We start from the raw sequence: 19600 nt of genomic DNA, 5'->3' as shown, positions 1-19600 counted from the left end.
AAAATCACGGAGGACCGCCACAAGGCCGCCGCGCTCCTATGCCTGAGTGGGCCAGCGGTATACGATATCGCCGTTGGCCTCTGCAGCCCGGACCCAGTCGCCACCATTCCGTATGCCGAGCTCATAGACCGCCTCAGCAAACACTTCATGCCAAGGCGGTCAGAACTGTATTGGCGGCTCTCTTTCGCCCGACGGAAGCAGCAGCCGGGTGAAACCTCCACTGCTTTCATCGCGACCGTCAGGCACGCCGCCCGCAAATGCCATTTCCCCGACCTGGAGGACCGGATCCGCGATCAAGTTATCGCCGGTCTCCAGAACCCGCGTCTGCAGAGGAAGCTTGTGGCAAAGCCCACAATGGACCTCGCAGAGCTCACGCTGGAGGTAATGGCGTACGAAGACAGCCATCGCGACGAAATCGAGTCGTTTGGCGAAAACTCGGGCAACTCTGTCCACCAGGCCAGGGAGCTCGACCAGGGGCCGCCGGAGCCCGAATCCGGGGTCGATGCGATCCTCTCCCGCTTCAACCGGATGACCGCCGGCCGGGAAAGGAGCCGCAACCAAGACCGACAATCGGGCCCCAACACGAAGAAGCCGCAGACCAACGCCAGAGCAAAGTGTGCCAGTTGCGGCGGAAGCCATGCCCGAGCCACCTGCAGGTTTAGGAACGCGAAGTGCCACGGCTGTGGCAAGACCGGCCACATCCGATCAGCATGTCGCAGCCTAAACCGGGAGACCCTCCACGACCTTGACGAGATCCCCGCAGGTAGGACAGTCCCTCCCCGTCCTCAACCAAGGGTTAGAGGGTCCGTATGCTCCCTAACAAAAACTCCCGCCAACAACATCCCCAGAGCCAAAGTTAGAACGTGGGTCAAAATACAGGGAATCCCCTGTGAAATGGAGGTCGACTCAGGATCCTCCGTTTCCATCCTGTCAGGGGACACCCTCCAAAAGATAGCCAACAAAACAAACCACCGCATTCCAATTCAACCCTCCAGGGTCTTGCTGGCAGATTTTCAAGCGGCGCAAATAGATTTAAAGGGACAAGCCGTCCTGAAAGTCGATTTTAAAAAATTCTCAGGCCACTTAACAGCCCAAATAACCAAGCAACCAAGAACTAGCTTAATAGGACTAGATTGGTTTGAGGCATTAGGCATTCGCCTCAAAGGGACACACCGCATCCAAACCGAGTCTTTAGAAAATATCTGCAAAAAATTTGCGGATGTGTTTGACGGTTTCAAGCACCACATCAGAGGCCACCATTCAAGCATTAAGGGGAGTTTTTGCCACCCACGGTCTACCAGATGTCATAATCACTGACAACGGACCTCAATTTACCTCCCGTGATTTCCAGATCTTCACGAGGAGGAACTGTATTAGACACGCAACATCGGCTCCGTTCCACCCGTCCAGTAATGGCCTCGCAGAGGTCATGGTAAAGACCACCAAAGACTCTCTGCGCAGAATGATCGTCGGAAACTGGCACCGTCGACTCGCCCGTTTCCTCCTCGCTCACCACTCCACTCCCGTGTCCACCACTGGGAAATCTCCAGCGGAACTAAGATGGGGTCGCCGACTGGTCACTCGACTTGACAGACTGCACCCAGACAGGCCAGCGGCCGAAAAAACTAACAAATTGCCACACAAAACATTCTCTAAGGGACAAAATGTCTGGGCCCGAAATTATGGGGGAAGGGATAAATGGACCCAGGGGGTGGTTCTCGATCAAACCGGCCCCCTGTCATACACCATCAATGCTGGCCCGGGACTCACACTACGGAGACACGCAGATCAACTCCGACCCAGGTCACCCCCCAACACCTCCACGCCAGAAACAGCGGCGGAAGAACCTGCACCCCCCAGCACCGTTCACCCAGAGAATGTCCCCGCTCCAGCCGATCTTCCTCCCGAGGAAGCCCCTGCAACAATAGAAAAACCTTCACCTCGCAGATCCACGCGACAGAAAAGGCCGCCAGCATACTTACTGGACTTCGAATGGGCCGGGAGTGTGCCAACAAGTTCCAACACTGTTAAAAGTTAAATTCAAATTACTTTGTTCAGTTCAAGGGGGGGGGAAAGGGGTGCATAATACTGCGAACCATAATGACAGCTGTCATAGGCCGCATTTACGCGGCCGCACTGACAGCTGTCAAAGATGACACATGCGCAGACGCTCCCGCAAGTACACGCGGCCGTTTGACAGCTGTCAAACGCCGCGCATGCGCATTAAGCCGCGAGCTGTCAAAACCGCGGCTATCCCACAGCGACAGCCGCGAGCTGTCAAATACAGACGCATGCGCATTCACTACCCAACTGTCAAACTCGCGGCAAGCCCCCGGCGGCCGCCGCGAGCTGTCAAAGTTGGCGCATGCGCAGTCGTGGCGACGAGCTGTCAAAACGCCGGCCGCCCGCCAAATCCAGCTGACAGGATCCCCTGCCTAGTTACCCGCTAAGCGTTGTCGCTGGGGAAATTCTGCCCTAACAGCTGACTGATTGGCCCCTGTTCTTGGAGGGAAAATGCGCCCTGCTGATTTGCTGTCCCGTTTGACAGCTGCCTATATAAAGCATGTTTGTTCACTGTTCCGTTGTCCGGGCTGACTAAAATAAACCTGTTAACGAAGACGCGTCTCCCTTGTCCTTCCTGCCGATAAACCAGAAGTGGTGCAATGATTCTGAGATAACATCTGCCAGCTCCTTCGGAACTCTGGGATGTAGTCTGTCAGATCCCAGTGATTTATATTCGTCAAGGTCGGATAGGTGTTCTCTTACCATTTTCTTGCTTATTTTAATTTTTGTTTCTAGTTTTGTCTTTTGTAGCAGGTTTTTTTTTGGTATGTTGGGCTATGGTTTCTTTTTGTGTGAAGACTGATGTAAAGTATGAGTTAAGCAGCTCTGCTTTCTCCCTGAGGCCTTTTATTTCCTTGCCATCTTCTCTCTTTAGTGGACCTAGTTTCCTTGACTCCTATTATTAGAGAAGTAACACTGAATTATTATTATAAGAAATCCATACAGTCATATGGATTTTGTTATAATGCAGTTCTTTTTCTATATTGTGGAAAGGAAATCATTAGTTTAGGTACTTTAATCCCTGAGTTACGAGTGTTCACTTAACGCTCGTTCAAAGTTACATGGTGAGCGCCTCCTAGTGCTTACGAGCAAGTTCCAAAATTACGAATGTTGCTGCACCACGGCAGTCAGTCGCCCTTATGAGCGACCGCAGTGGCACTGCAACATTCAACCTGGTTATTCCCTCCCTCCCCACCCCCGCCAGGTCTCCCTAGGCACCAGGCCTTCAATAATCACGCTGCGAAGATCAAAATCCTTCCTTTCTTTGCTGCTCCAGGCCTTCACAGAGAATAGAGGCCTAAATTAACGCAAGATCATGCGAGATCAATGGGACAAGATCTCACGCTACCGATCTCGCATGATCTCATGGTATTTTAGGCCTCTGTTCTCTCCAACAGAGAACAGAACCAAAGCCGGGGGACCTTTCCACATGCCTCCAGAAGCTGGATCGGGGTGTCGGAGGCATTTTCCAGGCCTCTGCCACCCAGATCTGAGGCCAGGGGATGCTTCCACGGCCCACCGGACGCCCAATCTGGGCGTTGGAGGCCTTTTCCAGGCCGCTTCCACCCGGATCTGTGGCCAGGGGACATTTACATAGCCCTCCGGCGGCCCGTTCCCAGTGGCAGCGGCCTGGAAAAGGCTTCCGGCACTCGGATCAGGCCACAGAGGACATGAAAGCATCCCCCAGCCTCAGATCCAGGCGGCAGCGGCCTGGGAAATGCCTCCGACTCCCTGATCCAGTGGGCCATGGAAGCATCCCCCGGCCTCAGATCTGGGTGGCAGTGGCCTGGAAAAGGCCTCCGGAGCCTGGATTGGGCCATGGGGGAGGCGTGGAATCATTCCCCCAGCCTCAGATCTGAATGGCAGCGGGAACCGCGGCAGAGAGGAGACAGATCCTTTACAGGTGAGTCCAGTGCAGCAGGAAGGGAGGGGGAAGCATGAGGTATCTTACAAGGTTGGGGAGGCCTTGGGAGCCTGTTCCATCACTAGGCCTTCCATGGCCTTCCCCACCCTGAGATACCTGATGTTCTCTTAACAAGCCACATGCATTTTAACAAGCAAGAGAGTGATGTTGTTCAAGGTACAAGATTCACTCTATAGGTTTTTGAGTTACGAGTGGAATGAGCACGCTCCATTGCACTCGTAACTCGAGGACTACCTGTATCATTGTAACCTGACTGTAAGAACTGAGACTGCAGCGATGATACTTTCAAAGACATCCATAAAAGTATTACAAGAAATCAGACCTAGTTACCTTCCAATCTGCAAAAGTGAAATGCAACCCACAATATGCATTGGGGTAGGTGCTTGACAATAACATCTGGTTTTACAGATTCAGTTTATCAAGCTCTGTTGATCATTAACTTGGTGGGTTACAGCTAGGGAAATCCATAGTTAAAGGAAAAGATAGGATATATTTTTAGATTTTATCCTTCAAGTATCAACAATACTTGATCATTATCTATAACTCTGTAATTTAGCCAATAAATTCTTTTGTTTAACATAACTTTAAAGCGACTTGAAGCTTAACATATTGGCTAAGAAAACACTCCTCTCAGTTGCTCGTACTGGGCAATGACAACAAGCATAACATAATCCTATAAAGAACTCCACCACTGTAAGTTGAAATAACAATTTGGAAAGCGAATGTCAACAGTATTCATTTTCTAACATAATTGCATATGCACATGAAGACACAAAATCTTTCAATCTATCTTAAATAATCCTTTAAAATTAAGCAAGATTACTACTTTAGAATCTGGCTCTCAACAAGACATTCCCACACTCACACAAGAATTAAGAAACACAGTTTTATACCAACACCAGACCTAATGCCCCAAATCTCACTCAAGTGGAAGTGAGAGGAAGTGTTAAGCAACTTTTCCCACTGGCAATAAAAGGTTTTGCTCAGTTTGTTCCTCTGATTAAACTGATTTTTTTTTCACAAACACTCCCTTGCCTTAACTGATCCTAGGATCTTGAACAAATATGGACTTGTAAGAGTTTGGAAAGAAGCAAATGCTTTTTGAATCGCAATTGGCCCACTTCTTGATGACACACTGTACACACTGTACACAATGTGTCTACCTAGCTTCTAGGGAGGTAGACACATTTAGAATGCTTTCTGATACACACCTAATCCACTAGAAAGGAGAATTGCAAAAAGTTCCAATTTAATTTTTTTCTTCATGCAAACAATATTCTATAGAATATAGATTTTCATCTAACTGTTCTCCATAGCCTGTCTTCATAATATATTTCTCTGTTTTAATTTCTTCAAATATAGCTGTTCCCATTGCTGAGAATCAGAGTACACAAGTCACTGTATTATGAACTAATTGTAGTTTTGAAATTGTCTTTAAGAGCAACGCAATATACAGGTAGTCCCAAACTTACAACCATTCGTTTAGACACTGTTCAAAGTTACAATGGCACTGAAAAAAGTGATTTATGACCATCTTTCACACTTACAACTGTTGCAGCATCCCCCTGGTCACATGACTAAAATTTGGATGCTTGGCAACTGCTTCATATTTATGATGGTTGCAGTGTCCTGGGGTCATCTGATTATCTTTTGCGACCCTCTGATAAGCAAAGTCAAAGAGGAAGATAGATTCGCTTACCAATCATGTTACTAATTTAACAACCTCAGTGATTCACTTAACAAATGTGGCAAGAAAAGTTATAAAATGGGGCAAAGCTCACTCAATAACTGTCTCACTTAGCAATGAAAATTCTGGGCTCAATTGTCATAACTGGAGGACTACCTGCAAAATGTGCTGTAATAGTGCAATTAAGTGGTGATAACAATTTTATTACAACTAAGTCCTCCTCCACTAGGCACACCAGGAGTATGATATCATCACTGACCACTCCCAGGAGTTTCACATAGATATTAAAGAGCAGAAAAGACCAACCCTTGCAGCACTGCACATATTAGAAGCCAAGGTTATCACCAAACCTCTTGTCTCCTATCACTTTAGACTAACATTGCCCCCTGAAGAGGAATAGAACCACTGCAAAACACTGCCCTCAATCCTCGACTCTGATGTGTGGGTTCTGCAAGATCGAATAATTACTGGTATCAAAGACCACCAAGAAGTCTAACAGGACCAGGAAGCTTCAATCACACACCCACACCCCATTCAACACTATTTCTATCCCATATCAAAGTCTGACCAAGAAAGGGCAAGATAATCCACTTCTACTAGGGTGCTGCGAAGAGGATGTTGGAGATCGGATGATAGTTATCCAAATCTTCTGGATCTAGGGACAGCCTTTTCAGAAGGGTTCGTCACCGTCTGCTTCAAGACTGCTGGTTATTTCTGCCTCCAAAAGGAGCCAGGACAGCCTACTGGACCTACATGGTAACCTTTCCTCCTGTTCCTTAAAACAGCCAGAGTGGTTCAAAAAACAAGTGGCAGGAAATACCACAGAACAAACTCCCAAATAATATGACAAAAGTCTGACCATCCTCTCCACTGCCTTGGTCTCACTGAGCTTCGATGCAACTGTAGGAGAGGGCAGGGCCAAGGACCTGTGTTCCCAAATCCATTTTACAAAAAGGCGTTTCATCTCCTTCTACATAGGTTAGGATAGCTATAAAAGTAATATATTCCATGCCTTAGTATCTTCAGAAAAAGATTTAACATAGCTTTCCAATGTTAAGGGTCCATACATACCGTGTTTCCCCAAAAATAAGACCCAACCGGCAAATAAGCCCTAGCATGATTTTTCAGGACGCTCGTAATATAAGCTCCAAAAATAAGCCCCGGTTAAGTTGGAAAGATGCATTTAGTACCACATTTCCCCAAATATAAGCCCTAACCAGAAAATAAGCCCAATGCGTCTTTTGGAGCAAAAATCAATATAAGACCGATCTTATTTTGGGGGAAACACAGTATATATTCTGGCCAAACTGAAACACTGGGTGGAATTCTGATTGCTCATTTGAAATATGAATTGGTAAAAGTACAGCAACAATCATCCCTCACATATTGGGCAGCCTGTTTAACCAAGGCAGATACATATGGTTTCTACCAGGGGACAGACCTGTCCCCATGCACGTAATCAATTCCCAACTAGTTGTGCAGGGCAAATCAAGAAAAAGATCTGTTACAGTGAGAAAGTAAATGTGTGGCAACACAGAAATTAATGTTAAAGGATTACAGAGAAGCAAGAGAAGCCAAGTATAGTATTTAACATTAGGAGGAAAGAAATGGAAACAACTGCTTCAGGGTGAGCAGACAGGACTTGCGGTTGATAAAACAAAGGAGATCACTGTAGATTTTAGAAAGAGCCGGCATACCCATACTCCACTCAGTATCAAGGATGCAGACATAGAGGTGGTCAAGAGTATTAAGTATCTAGGGGTGCAGATAACTAAAAATCTGAATTGGTCTCTCCACACGTCATCCTTAGTGAAACGTGCAAACCAGCGTCTGCATTTCATGCGTCGGATGGGGAGAGCACATCTTTCTCCTTCTGTCCTGGCCACTTTTTACAGAGGCACAACTGAAAGCATTTTAACAAACTACATCATTGTCTAGTTTGGTGGCAGCAGTGCCTCAGATAAAAGCTTCATGCAGAGAGTGGTAAGGACACCTGAGAAGATTATAGGAAGGATGCAGCTTATTTAAGCGCTATGTGCTTAGAGCTCAAAGCATTGTTAGAGATCCCACACACTCACTTTATGGACTGTTTCTATTGCTCCCCTCTGGGAGAAGCTTACGAAGTATTTCTAGCATTCTGTAATAGCTTTGTTCCCAATGCCACCCGTCTGGTAAACTTGCAAGATTCGTTTTTCTCGCCCTGCATATGTATACATAACCCAAACATATATGTGGGTATATGCATAATTCTGTATTTATTTATTTATATTTGTCATATATAGTGTACATCAGAAGCAGTGACCCTTTGAGAGCTGTATGCAATGAAATTTCATGTATGCCAATTAGTGTACATTCAAAGTGACAATAAAGTTATTCTGTTCTATTCTATTCTGTATTTTTTATTTATTTAGCACAGGGGTCTTCAAACTTGGCTCTTTTACGACTTGTGGACTTCAACTCCCAGAATTCCTCAGCCAGTGTACCTGGGTGAGGAATTCTGGGAGTTGAAGTCCACAACTCATAAAAGGGCCAAGTTTGAAGATCCCCGATTTAGCATATGGCATCTACAGAGGTCATGCAATCATTAATATACCAATATAGAGTAAGTTTAAATGAAACATCAGCAAATATACATGTGTATTTAAGGACTCCAGATATTATTCTCATTGTGTCATTAACATGAACATCAATCTTGTTGGCGTGACTTCTTCCCTATAAAATAGGTGAGCAGTATTCAAGGACTAATAATAATTGTGTCACTATATGCAATGTTTCCTAATCAAGTTGTTCTTGTTTTTCAATTTTTGTCCAATTACTTCAAATGCAAGGGATCAGTCAGTGATTATTCCAAGATATTTTGGGTGGCAGTTGTTTTATCCTCTTTCTGCAAAAATATATGTTTAACTCTTTCTTTGTTGTACAATTGCTTAGATGGAAGGGGCATACTTCAGTTTATATGGGTTAGGGCATAGCCTCCACTTTGGCTTAGTGTCCTCAGATCCTCAGTAAGATTGTATTCCACTTCCTCAAAATCATTGGTTGGATAACTATTGCATATCATCGGCATAGCAAAATTTTTCAGAGTTGGTTTCTGGTAAATCACTATAGTGGAACTAGAACCGATCTCTGAGGCAAGCCAATCTTAATAGAAACGGATTTACTAGGTGCCGCCAACAATGACCTTGAAGTATCGTGTGTGTTTTTTAACATGTTCTCCAGAACCCTTGTTACTTTAAGACCTGGAATAGTTTCCTTCAGCTTGAGCATCTTGCTGTATAGGAAATAAAATCACAAGTGGGACCAGAATTTTCATCACTAGCAATGTGGTGATTATGTGAAATATGTGACAGCACTGCTTAACAACAGTACTTCCAGTAGCAGTTGATCAACCAGGACAGTTCTATTTATTCACATTTATTCTGCCCTGCCGCAATCACCTTTGCTTCAACTCACCCAACCCACTGGGCTTCTAGAATTGCATCCAACATGAGCTGCAGTGTGTGTGCTGTGCCTCTGGGAAGCCTGCAGCCTTCAGCTTCCTCCAGTTATGCCTCCACCTTTGCCCAAGAAGCCTCTGCCAGCCCCCCTGCCTTAACCATCAGAGTGCTTCACCACCCTGTTACCGTGTTTCCTCAAAAGTAAGACCTACAGTTGCAAGAAAAAGTATGTGAACCCTTTGGGATTACGTGGAGTTTTGCATGAATTGGCCATAAAATGCGCTCTAAACGTCATGTAAGTCACAACAATAGAAAAACACAGTCTGCTTAAAATAATACTACACAAACATTAGCTGTTGTCATGTTTTAATTGAACATAACATGTAAACATTCACAATGCAGGGTGGAAAAAGTATGTGAACCCCTAACCTAATGACTTCTCCAAGAGCTAATTGGAGCTAGGAGTGAGCCAACCTTGACTCCAATCAGTGTGATGATATTGGATGTGTTGCTGACAGCTGTCCTGCCCTTTAAAAACACACACCTGTTTTGGGTTTACTGGTCTCAAGAAGCACTGTCTGATGTGAACCATGCCTCGCAGAAAAGAGCTCTCAGAAGACCTACGATCAAGAATTGTTGACTTGCATGAAGCTGGAAAGGGTTACAAAAGTATCTCCAAAAGCCTTGATGTTCATGTGTCCACGGTAAGACAGACTGTCTACAAATGGAGAAAGTTTAGCACTGTTGCTACTCTCCCTAGACGTGGTCGTCCTGTAAAAATGACTGCAAGAGCACAGCGCATAATGCTTAATGAGGTAAAGAAGAATCCTAGAGTGTCAGCTAAAGACCTACAGAAATCTCTGGCACATGCTAACATTTTTGTTGACACATCTACAATAAGGAAAACATTAAACAAGAATGGAGTACATAGGAGGACACCACGGAGGAAGCCATTGCTGTCCAAAAAAAATATTGCAGCACGTTTGAAGTTTGCAAAAGAGCACCTGGATGTTCCACAGCACTAACTGGCAAAATATACTGTGGACAGATGAAACCAAAATTGAGTTGTTTGGGAAAAACACACAACACTATGTGTGGAGAAAAAAAGGCACAGCACACCAACATCAAAACCTCATCCCCACTGTAAAACATGGCGGAGGGAGCATCATGTTTTGGGGCTGCTTTGCTGCCTCAGGGCCTGGACGGATTGTTGTCATTGATGGGAAAATGAACTCCAGAGTTTATCAGGACATTTTGCAGGAAAACGTACGACCATCTGTCCGCCAACTGAAGCTCCGCAGAGGATGGGTGATGCAACAGGACAATGACCCAAAGCATACAAGTAATTCAACAAAACATTGGCTTCAACAGAACAGAATACGCCTTCTGGAGTGGCCCAGTCCTGACCTCAACCCGATTGAAATGCTGTGGCATGACCTTAAGAGAGCGATTCACACCAGACATCCCAAGAATATTGCTACACTGAAACAGTTTTGTGCAGAGGAGTGGTCCAAAATTACTCCAGATCGTTGTGCAGGTCTGATCTGCAACTACAGGAAATGTTTGGTTGAGGTTATTGCTGCCAAAGGAGGGTCAACCAGTTATTAAGTCCAAAGGTTCACATACTTTTTCCACCCTGCACTGTGAATGTTTCCATCTTATGTTCAATTAAAACATGACAACAGCTAATGTTTGTGTAGTATTATTTTAAGCAGACTGTGTTTTTCTATTGTTGTGACTTACATGACGTTTAGAGCGCATTTTATGGCCAATTCATGCAAAACTCCATGTAATCCCAAAGGGTTCACATACTTTTTCTTGCAACTGTACACCAAAAATAAGCCCTAGCTTGATTTCGGGGGGGGGGGGGGCTAATATAAGCCCTACCCCCAAAATAAGTCCTAGTTTGGGGAAAGGCACATGCCTAAAAATCAAGGTAGGGCAGGGGTGGAGGGGTGGAGCTTACCATTGCAGCCAGGCCTCCCATGGATCAACACTTGCCTCGCCTGCTCAGTTCTTCTGCAGCCGAAGGAGCAGCTTCATTCTGCAGCTGAGAATGGAGCTCCAGCCTGCATTTTTCAGTCAGAGGCCTTTCTGACCTCTGCATTCGAGAGGCCTCTGCATTCGAGAACCGAGCTATGGATTCAATCCAGATAACTGGATGAGTAGTTGATATGAAAGAGCTAAGTAGTAGGGAGTACTTTGTGATGGGAAGATGGCATGATTTTGACAGGAGAGAACAAAAGTTGTATAGAGGATAACAAAACAACACAAAAACAGCTAGCATTGGTCCCAGCTTAGGTCTGTTATTAATACTGCAAAAGAAACTGCTCTTGCCAAAATCATCTTGGCTTAAAAAAACCTTAGATAAAATTCAGTTCTTGGACTTCTCAATGGAAAATCTATGCACATTAGGCTTTTATAATGCTAGAAAGCCATATATTTATCATCCATTCCAATTTTAAAGTTTCATAAGGCCTTCACTTTAGCCAGGTTGGATACAATACCCTTAGCAGTCCTTCTTGAATATTTTAAAGGTACTCCTATGTATCTTTGGTTATTTCCATGTAGTGACGGCTCAACAGAAAAAACTCTCTAGGGCCATATGCTCTTATACTGTTCTCTATATAAGAATTATAGACAACCTTACATATCCTATCTTGAAGAAATTTCCAGGTAGAGAGTGAGATTTCTATTTAATGTTACTACTCTCAGACAAGGACTCAAACATAATATCTCAAGTTGCACAGTTCTGTTCTACCATTTGCACAATATACCATACCACTATTAAGGATTGAAAGTTTTTATAATAGTATTTTATTTGGATTTATTCTGGTAGGTATGGTATGTTACACTCCATATACTTATTTTCTTCTATAGACATTATATGGGTGTGCCTTTTATTTGTTCGTATATGTTGCCTTCAAACGTGAAGTATGTCCTGAGGCAGAAATTCAATAACTGAATAAGGTCTTCTGAATTGGGCAAGTTGGGGTTCCGTGGCTCAGTATCTATACGAACAAATAAAAGGCACGCCCATGGGATCAGCGATCTCAGGGGCAATTGCAGAGGCAATTTTACAAAAATTAGAAGATAAGGCGATGGCTGATTATAAGCCTAAATTTGGGGCAAGGTATGTCAATGATACATTTGTTATCATCAAATGCCAAGACAAGGCTGGATTCATGGATATACTCAATTCAATTTACCCAGATATCCAGTTGATGATAGAAGAAGAAACTAACAACAATTTGGCATTTTTAAATGCATCAATTAACCAGGAACCCAATGGTATTTTTTCCACCAGCGTCCATCGGAAGGCGACAAACACCGACCGCATTTTACACAACAATAGTAACCACCCTACCACACACAAAATCAGCTGCATCCAGACATTATTGAATAGAGTCAACACCCATTGCAGCACAGCAGCAGCAAGTGAAAGAACGGACACAATTTTACCAGGTATGTATATAGAATGGTTACTAAGTAGATTTCATCCGAGGCTGCTGCCGAAACCGAGAACCATGACCAATCAATAATAGATTGACAACTGCCACCTGGACACTTCCATACATCAATGGGGTATCGGAAGCAGCTACATGGATACTCGCAGCCCATAACAACAAGGTGGCACACAAACCCAGTCAGACCCTGTGGACAAGGATGATGCACCCCAAAGAATCCTTGGCTAAAGAAGAGATGTCATCGGTGGTTTACCGAATTAATTGGAATGACTGCAAATGCAACTATGTCGGGGAAACTGCAAAACGCTTACAAACAAGGATCCATGAGCACAAGATGGCAGTCAGGCAGAATGAGCAATGGTCCCAGGTCTGGACACATACGTTTGAGCACAATCACATGTTCAACTTCGCAGGGGCTGAGGTCATTGCCCAGGGTCCAACAAAGGGTGGCTGTTTGCTGAAGAAAGCCTGGCTGTCTGACCAACATTCGATCAATCGACATGTCGATCTGCCATTGGCCTACCAGGCGCTAAACCAGCATGAACAAATACCCAGGGGGGCAGAATGGGTAAATCGCCGACCGCCCCTCACCTGCATAATTACTCAGAATGGGGAGATGGAAGATCCAGGTCACACACCAACGGAGATACCAGTGAGGCTGGAAGTCAATTAGGGATATGAAAGAATGGATCAGACCGACCACAAGGTCGAGGAGGTGGCAGAACATTAGCGGGATTAATGCAACAAACACAACTGAGAGATCACCAATAAAACCAATCATACAGAACGCTGACAGCAGGGTGAACCAGGATAGCGGGGGGAGGGATTATACGGCAACACCAGACAGTCAGGTGTTACATAACAAGCAGGCTCAACTGGCAAGGCGGGTGGGGAGAGGCAGAACGGAGAGCACGAAGCGGATGTCAGCCAGTATAACTGAATCAGGAGTGACACGACCAATTACAGGCAGGTGGGGGGTAGAGGGACCTATAACACGCTCAATGGCTAAATCAACAGCATGCAAATAGCTATAAAGGCGAGGCTCAAGCTACACTTTGACAACATTAGCCAACAAAAGCTCAGGGCTATAATAAATTTGAAATTTGATTGACTGCTCCTATCCAAATTCCAATACTGAGGCAGATAATAGTCATGAATAAAATTACTTTTCCTTCAGAAATAGCTTTAATTACACAAAAATGTTTCTGATGTAATTATTTATTAAATTTATATGTTGCCCATCTCATTATATAAAGTGACTCTGTTCTGAGTGGAATATTTATGCAATCCTGAACTGCAGAATGCTATTCTGCAACCTAGGTTGATACCTAGGTTGATACCTTCTTTCTCCAGCAAGTGGTTTGGACAAGGCAACAAGTAGCTTTCCAAGCAGGACTGGAAGCACTTGCTTCCTTTCCAAGGATTCAGCAGCAGGCATCAGTGATGTGTCAGCTCCAGGCTGGATCACTGTTGGGTATTTGCTCCCACTCTACCCAGAGGAATGGTAGCAGAGTTGAGTTTTTCTGCATTGCTGCTGTGGGAAGCAAGACTGAAAGTGAAAGTAAAAATAATGCCCTCAGGGGCTGTGCAGTAATCCTTCCCTTTAAGGAGTAGCTTTGAATTTGGCTGGGTTCCAGTTTGCTTCCTGTTGAAAGATCTTGTTTTGGAAAATAAGAGGGCTCTACCATTGTGTTAAGGGACGCGGAGGCTCAGTGGGTTAGGACGCTGAGCTTGTCGATCAGGTCAGCAGTTTGACGGGTCAAATCCCGAGTGCTGCGTAACAAGAGTGAGCGCCTGTTACTCGTCCCAGCTTCTGCCAACCTAGCAGTTCAAAAGCACGTAAAAACGTAAGTAGAAAAATAGGGACCACTATGGTGGGAAGGTAACAGCGTTCTGTGTGCCTTTGGTGTCTAGTCATGCCGGCCACATGACCACGGAGACGTCCTCGGACAAGCGCTGGCTCTTCGGCTTGGAAACGGAGATGAGCACCAGCCCGTAGAGTCGGAAACCGCATGTGCAGGGGAACCTTTACCTTTACCATTGTTTTGTCTAGATACAGGTAAAGGGATGAGAGTTGCAGCACCCCTAAAGTTGAGAACCCATGGCACACCTAGAAAACCACTTTATGGGAAAGAAGAAAACATCTGGACATTCAAACCCACACCACCTACAGAAATCCATGGACTCTTTCAGGAGCACTTTTCTCCCCAAACTGGACCTCTGAGCGCAGTACTCCATGCCTCACTCTGGCTCCCTGATCCTTTTGAATATGTCCTGGCCTCCTGTTAAAAGGGTCGGTTGCAGTGGTGGGATTCAAATATACGCGAACAACCAAGTTCTCTGTGCGGATGCCACTTCTGGAAGTCCCTTCTGGGCCTGGGCAACAAAACAAATTAGCCACCGGTTCTGCCGAAGCGGGGCGAACCGGCTGAATCCCACCACTGGTCGGTTGACCAACCCCCCCTCCCTTTTTTTTTTACGGTGAGGGATTTGGAAATCAGGATCTTGCTCAGAGATCAGCGGAACCCAAACGGCGAGTATAGGGAGGCTCGGCCTTCAGTCAAAACCAAAAGCCCGGGGGGGCGAGGTCGGCAGTCGAGGAAAGGGAAACGAAATGAATATACCGAGAAGGGCAGCAACTCGAGACGGGACGGAAAAAGCGGTAAAACGGACAAGAGACGCGCGAAAACGCTCCCCCCCCTCCCAGCTGGAGGGAAGCTGGTGGGAAAGGCCGTCGAAGAGGCCCGCAACCCAGAAGGGACCGCGCTCGCCTTCAGAGGAGGCCTATTCTCTAACGGAGCCAGACTCCACCGCCGCCATTTACTGAGCAACTCACCACCTTCGTGTTATTAACACTCCTCGTCACCTGAAGGGATTTGCGAGGAGGGGGGAAGGAGGGGAGGGTGCCGTTTCCCGGCGTTTGAATCTCGTCACCGACAAACAACTTGCAGACGATTGGTTAACTCCGGGGCGGAAGCTACGCCGCTTCCGATTGGATCGCCGTTTGATTGGCACGCGGCGAGGCTCGCTTCCGACCGTAGCCAACCGGGAAAAGGGAACGACGGCCGGTTCCGGTTGCTTGAAAGACGTGTTTCGGCGGGCGAATCAGCCGCCAGCGAAGCCTCGGGCGCGAGGAGAGGGATGAGCGCACGCTCAACCAATCCCGCTCGGAGACGGCATTTCAGTTCAGCGCGGGCTGCGGTCGCCTGCGGGTTCTCCTCGCTCAGCTCAGAAGTGCGCGCGCTGCAGCGTTGCTCGGATAAAAGAAGACGGAGGCTTCCGCGCTTTTCTCCCCACCCCTCCATTTCCCCATCTCTACCGATAAGCACGAGAGATTGGAACATACAAAGAGAACGGAGAACGTGCTATTGCTTAAGCACATTGATTTGTGCTTTAAATTGTAAGCCGCCCTGAGTCTTCGGAGAAGGGCGGGATATAAATGGGATTAAAATAAAATAAATAAATAAATTATGAGAACGTAAAAAGATGGTCGTGATGAAAGTCTGTGAGAATTCAGACCTTTAGCAGGCTGGCCTCTTTCTTCTCCAAAAAGCACCCCCATCTACATCGAGATTTTGCATTTATATAGCCTCACAGGACGACTGGAGGCTGTGTATAGTTTGAAACAAAAGGTTTTTCAAAGCCTTGAAAAACTAAACTCGTTTCTGCAGTACGAGTTGGCAAAAGTCGCATCCAGGAGCTGCAACCTAGCCGAGGTGTTGATCGTTTTTATTGTTTGCCAATAATAAAGCTGGGAGGGACCTTGGGGTGGGGGTCTTCTAGTCCAACCCACTGCTCAGGCAGGAGACCCTATTGTCAACACCTATACCAGGGGTAGGCAACCTCGGCTCTTTTATGACTCATGGACTTCAACTCCCAGAATTCCTGAGCCAGCATGGCTGGCTCAGGAATTCTGGGAGTTGAAGTCCATGAGTCATAAAAGAGCCGAGGTTGACTACCCCTGACCTATACCATTTCAGATAAATGGTTGTCCAATCTCTTCTTAAAAACTGCCACTGTTTGAGCACTCACAACTTCTGGAGGCAAGTTGTTCCACTGATTAATCGTTCTAACTGTCAGGAAATTTCTCCTTAATTCTAGCTTGCTTCTCTCCTTGATACAATGTGAAGTGAGTACTGTAATATGGACTAAGTAGTTGCAAGTCTAGCACTCACCTCACCAGCCAATCTGGAGTGTGATTCCTTTCCATCCTTCCAAACCATCTGAACAATATTAAAGAACATCTCTATTTCCTTAGTTATGACTAAGGGCCTTACTAAACAAATGGTTATAAGTCAAGGGCTACCTGTATTCTGTATGTTTGCTGCCTTGAAATAAAAATAATAAAAGGCAGGATATAAACAATAAGCAAACTACACAATCTATTCAGAGCATTTAATGTCTCTTACACAGTAAGCAGTGCTTTTTTTTGTAAAAGAAAAAGGTGCCGGAACTCACACATGTCATACAACCCGCCTTTCCTATCCTACAAGGTTTCATCCCAAAAAAGGTGCCGGAACTCTGTTCTGAGCGTTCTATGAGAAAAAAAAGCCCTGACAGTAAGTATTTATTGCTGGCTAAAGCAACCCTGGGTTGGATACCAGAAAATGAATGATCGACAGAAGATGCCAGGATATTTAAAATCAATAAAGATTTATTAATTAAATCTGGGTACTTAATGGGGGAAGATTCCCCCCCATCAGCTGCAAAAAGAGCAGCAAGAAAGGCACACAGCTCACAAAGGGGTTTCCTTTCTTGGGTGGATCTTCAGATTCTTTGCCCCACCCTTCAGAATGCTTGTCCCAAGAACAGAGGTGTCAAACAAATGAAAAATCTGTAAGAAAGATTACTTAGTAGCAGAGATTGTTCACCTTGGTTAAGCCCTTAGCAGTAAGGCAGAAGCCATGCCAGAGATGACAGCAGTAAGTGATTAGCTTATTAAGGTCAGAGCGAGGAGGCTGTTAGTTTGTGGCCTGCCATTTAGCAAGCAAGTAGTGCACTGCTCAGGCAAGCACACTGGAAGAGGTGGCTTACTCAAGCAGCCTTTCTTCTTACCATTAATTAAAAGTGTGAGTCAATCACAGGACAGTGTTGATAAGAGTACAGCCTGGTCACATTGTTTAAGCTTCATTTTAATTGGATGGAAAGCCTGATACCACTGAAGCTTTGGATTACTTTATAGCCGGTGGGGGCCAATAATCAGATAGTGGAGGTTATTGTCCAAAACATCTGCATAATAGTATTTACTTCTCAATAGACAGGCAAGTAATATATGATCCACATCAGTGTATAAGTATCACAGTTCTGACTTTTTAAAGAGAAGAGAAGCCATGAGGGGACAAGAAAACCCATATAAATAAATATGTGTTTTGACAGGATTTTTTTAGACCATGAACGTAATATTTATGGATATTTACTATTACAGATATTTAAGGCACAATGTTATGCATATTTAATGTATACGTTCACTGAATTCAAAGGGCTTATGTTACTTTTTAAAGACCTGAATAATATATTGGGGAAAAATGTCTTAAGGAGCATCTTCTCCCGTATACATACCAGCTCAATAATTGTTTATCATTCCTGGTGGCTTTACTCCATGTCATTAAATAAAATTATCTTTGTGGCTACAAGAAAGATCATCTTCTTTGCTATGGGGCTGCATTTGTGAAATGCTAACCCTAGAGTGCCCACATCATCATTCATCTTCTCCCAGGCATTTAATCTTTTATTTTGAATTGTTTACATTAATTTTGATGATAGCTTTTCCATGGATGTGTTCTTATATCTAATCTGATTTATTTACTAATAATTGGAGGAGGGCTTTACCTTTTAATGTTTTCAACAGGTTTATAATCTACCAATAAAGTCCATATATTGGATGGGTTAAGCAAGACAGAAGAAAATCAACTCATTTGAGCTGTGGTGCTGGAGAAGCCTCCTGCATGTTCCTTGGACAGCAAAGGCAACCAACAAGCAAGTACTGGAGTGCATAACACCAGACACATCACTAAAAGGCAAAATCATGAAACTGCGTCTCACTTACTTTGGCCATCTCATAGAAGGGAATTCACTAGAGAAAGCAATTATATTTTGAAGAGCTGGAAGCAAAAGGAAACCAGGCTGCCAAAGAATAGGGTGGCTGGATACCATCAAAGATGACACTACCCAGAATGTAGAAAAACTCAAAGAAGTAGTGCAAGATCAGAAGATGTGGAGAGACCTGGGCCATAAAATCACCAAGCGTCGGACACAACCCAGTGGACAACATCATCATCAAGAGGCAGGACTTGGAAAGGGGTGCCACAATTGCATCTTGCCTGTTTTAACACTTGTCATTTCATATACCTGCATATATTTAAGAATCAAAAGTAGGAACATAGTTTACTATAATGTGGTACAAATTGTAGTATTTGGATATTTCATCTGGTACGAAATGTAAATGAGTACCCCTTGACTGGCACCCATTACACTTCTGCTCTGCAAGCTCCAGTTAGGTTGTCATTTTGCTTCCAGATTCAATTCAAGGTGCTGCTAATGACCTATAAAGCCCTACATGGCATGGGACAGGGTTATATGAGAGACTTTCTATCCCCAGTTACACCTACCCATCCCACCAGGACTGACAGGAGAGTCATGTAAGCTAGTCCGTATCATTTGGCAGGGCCCGGGAAGACATGGCTTTTCTTTCATGGCTTCCAAATTATGGAACACCATCTCCCACCCTCTCCTCCCCTGGAGTTCATATCAGCCCTAATCCTGTTAACTTTTTGTAAGACATACTACTGGGACTAAAAAAAACGTTAAGGAAAGTAGGACAGAGAAGGCATAGGCCTCTGACTTGCAAACAGTATTTCGGAACAAGATTCCAGCAGTCTTCTTCTACTGCTAAGCTTGTAAGCCGCCCTGAGTCTTCGGAGAAGGGCGGGATATAAATGGAATTTTAAAAAATAAAAAAAATTAAAAAGCACTACACCTATTTTTAGAAATAGCCCTGCAGAACACCTCCATGCCTGACACT

General features: G+C 44.9%; 1 protein-coding gene across 1 annotated transcript in view; it reads right to left on the bottom strand.

Moving 5' to 3' along the window:
• TTK (TTK protein kinase) overlaps positions 1-15544 on the bottom strand; it is a 69111-nt gene extending 53567 nt beyond the window's left edge. Inside the window, exon 1 of the mRNA XM_083377069.1 lies at positions 15416-15544. The gene's annotated coding sequence lies outside the window, so the exon portion shown is untranslated. The remainder of the gene's footprint in view (positions 1-15415) is intronic.
• Positions 15545-19600: the final 4056 nt, after the last annotated feature.

The sequence above is a fragment of the Vipera ursinii genome, assembly GCF_947247035.1.
Source record: "Vipera ursinii genome assembly, chromosome: 1".
Classification (NCBI taxonomy): Eukaryota; Metazoa; Chordata; class Lepidosauria; order Squamata; family Viperidae; genus Vipera; species Vipera ursinii.
Note: the sequence above shows the minus strand (reverse complement) of the source record. Positions and strands in the feature narration are given on the sequence as shown.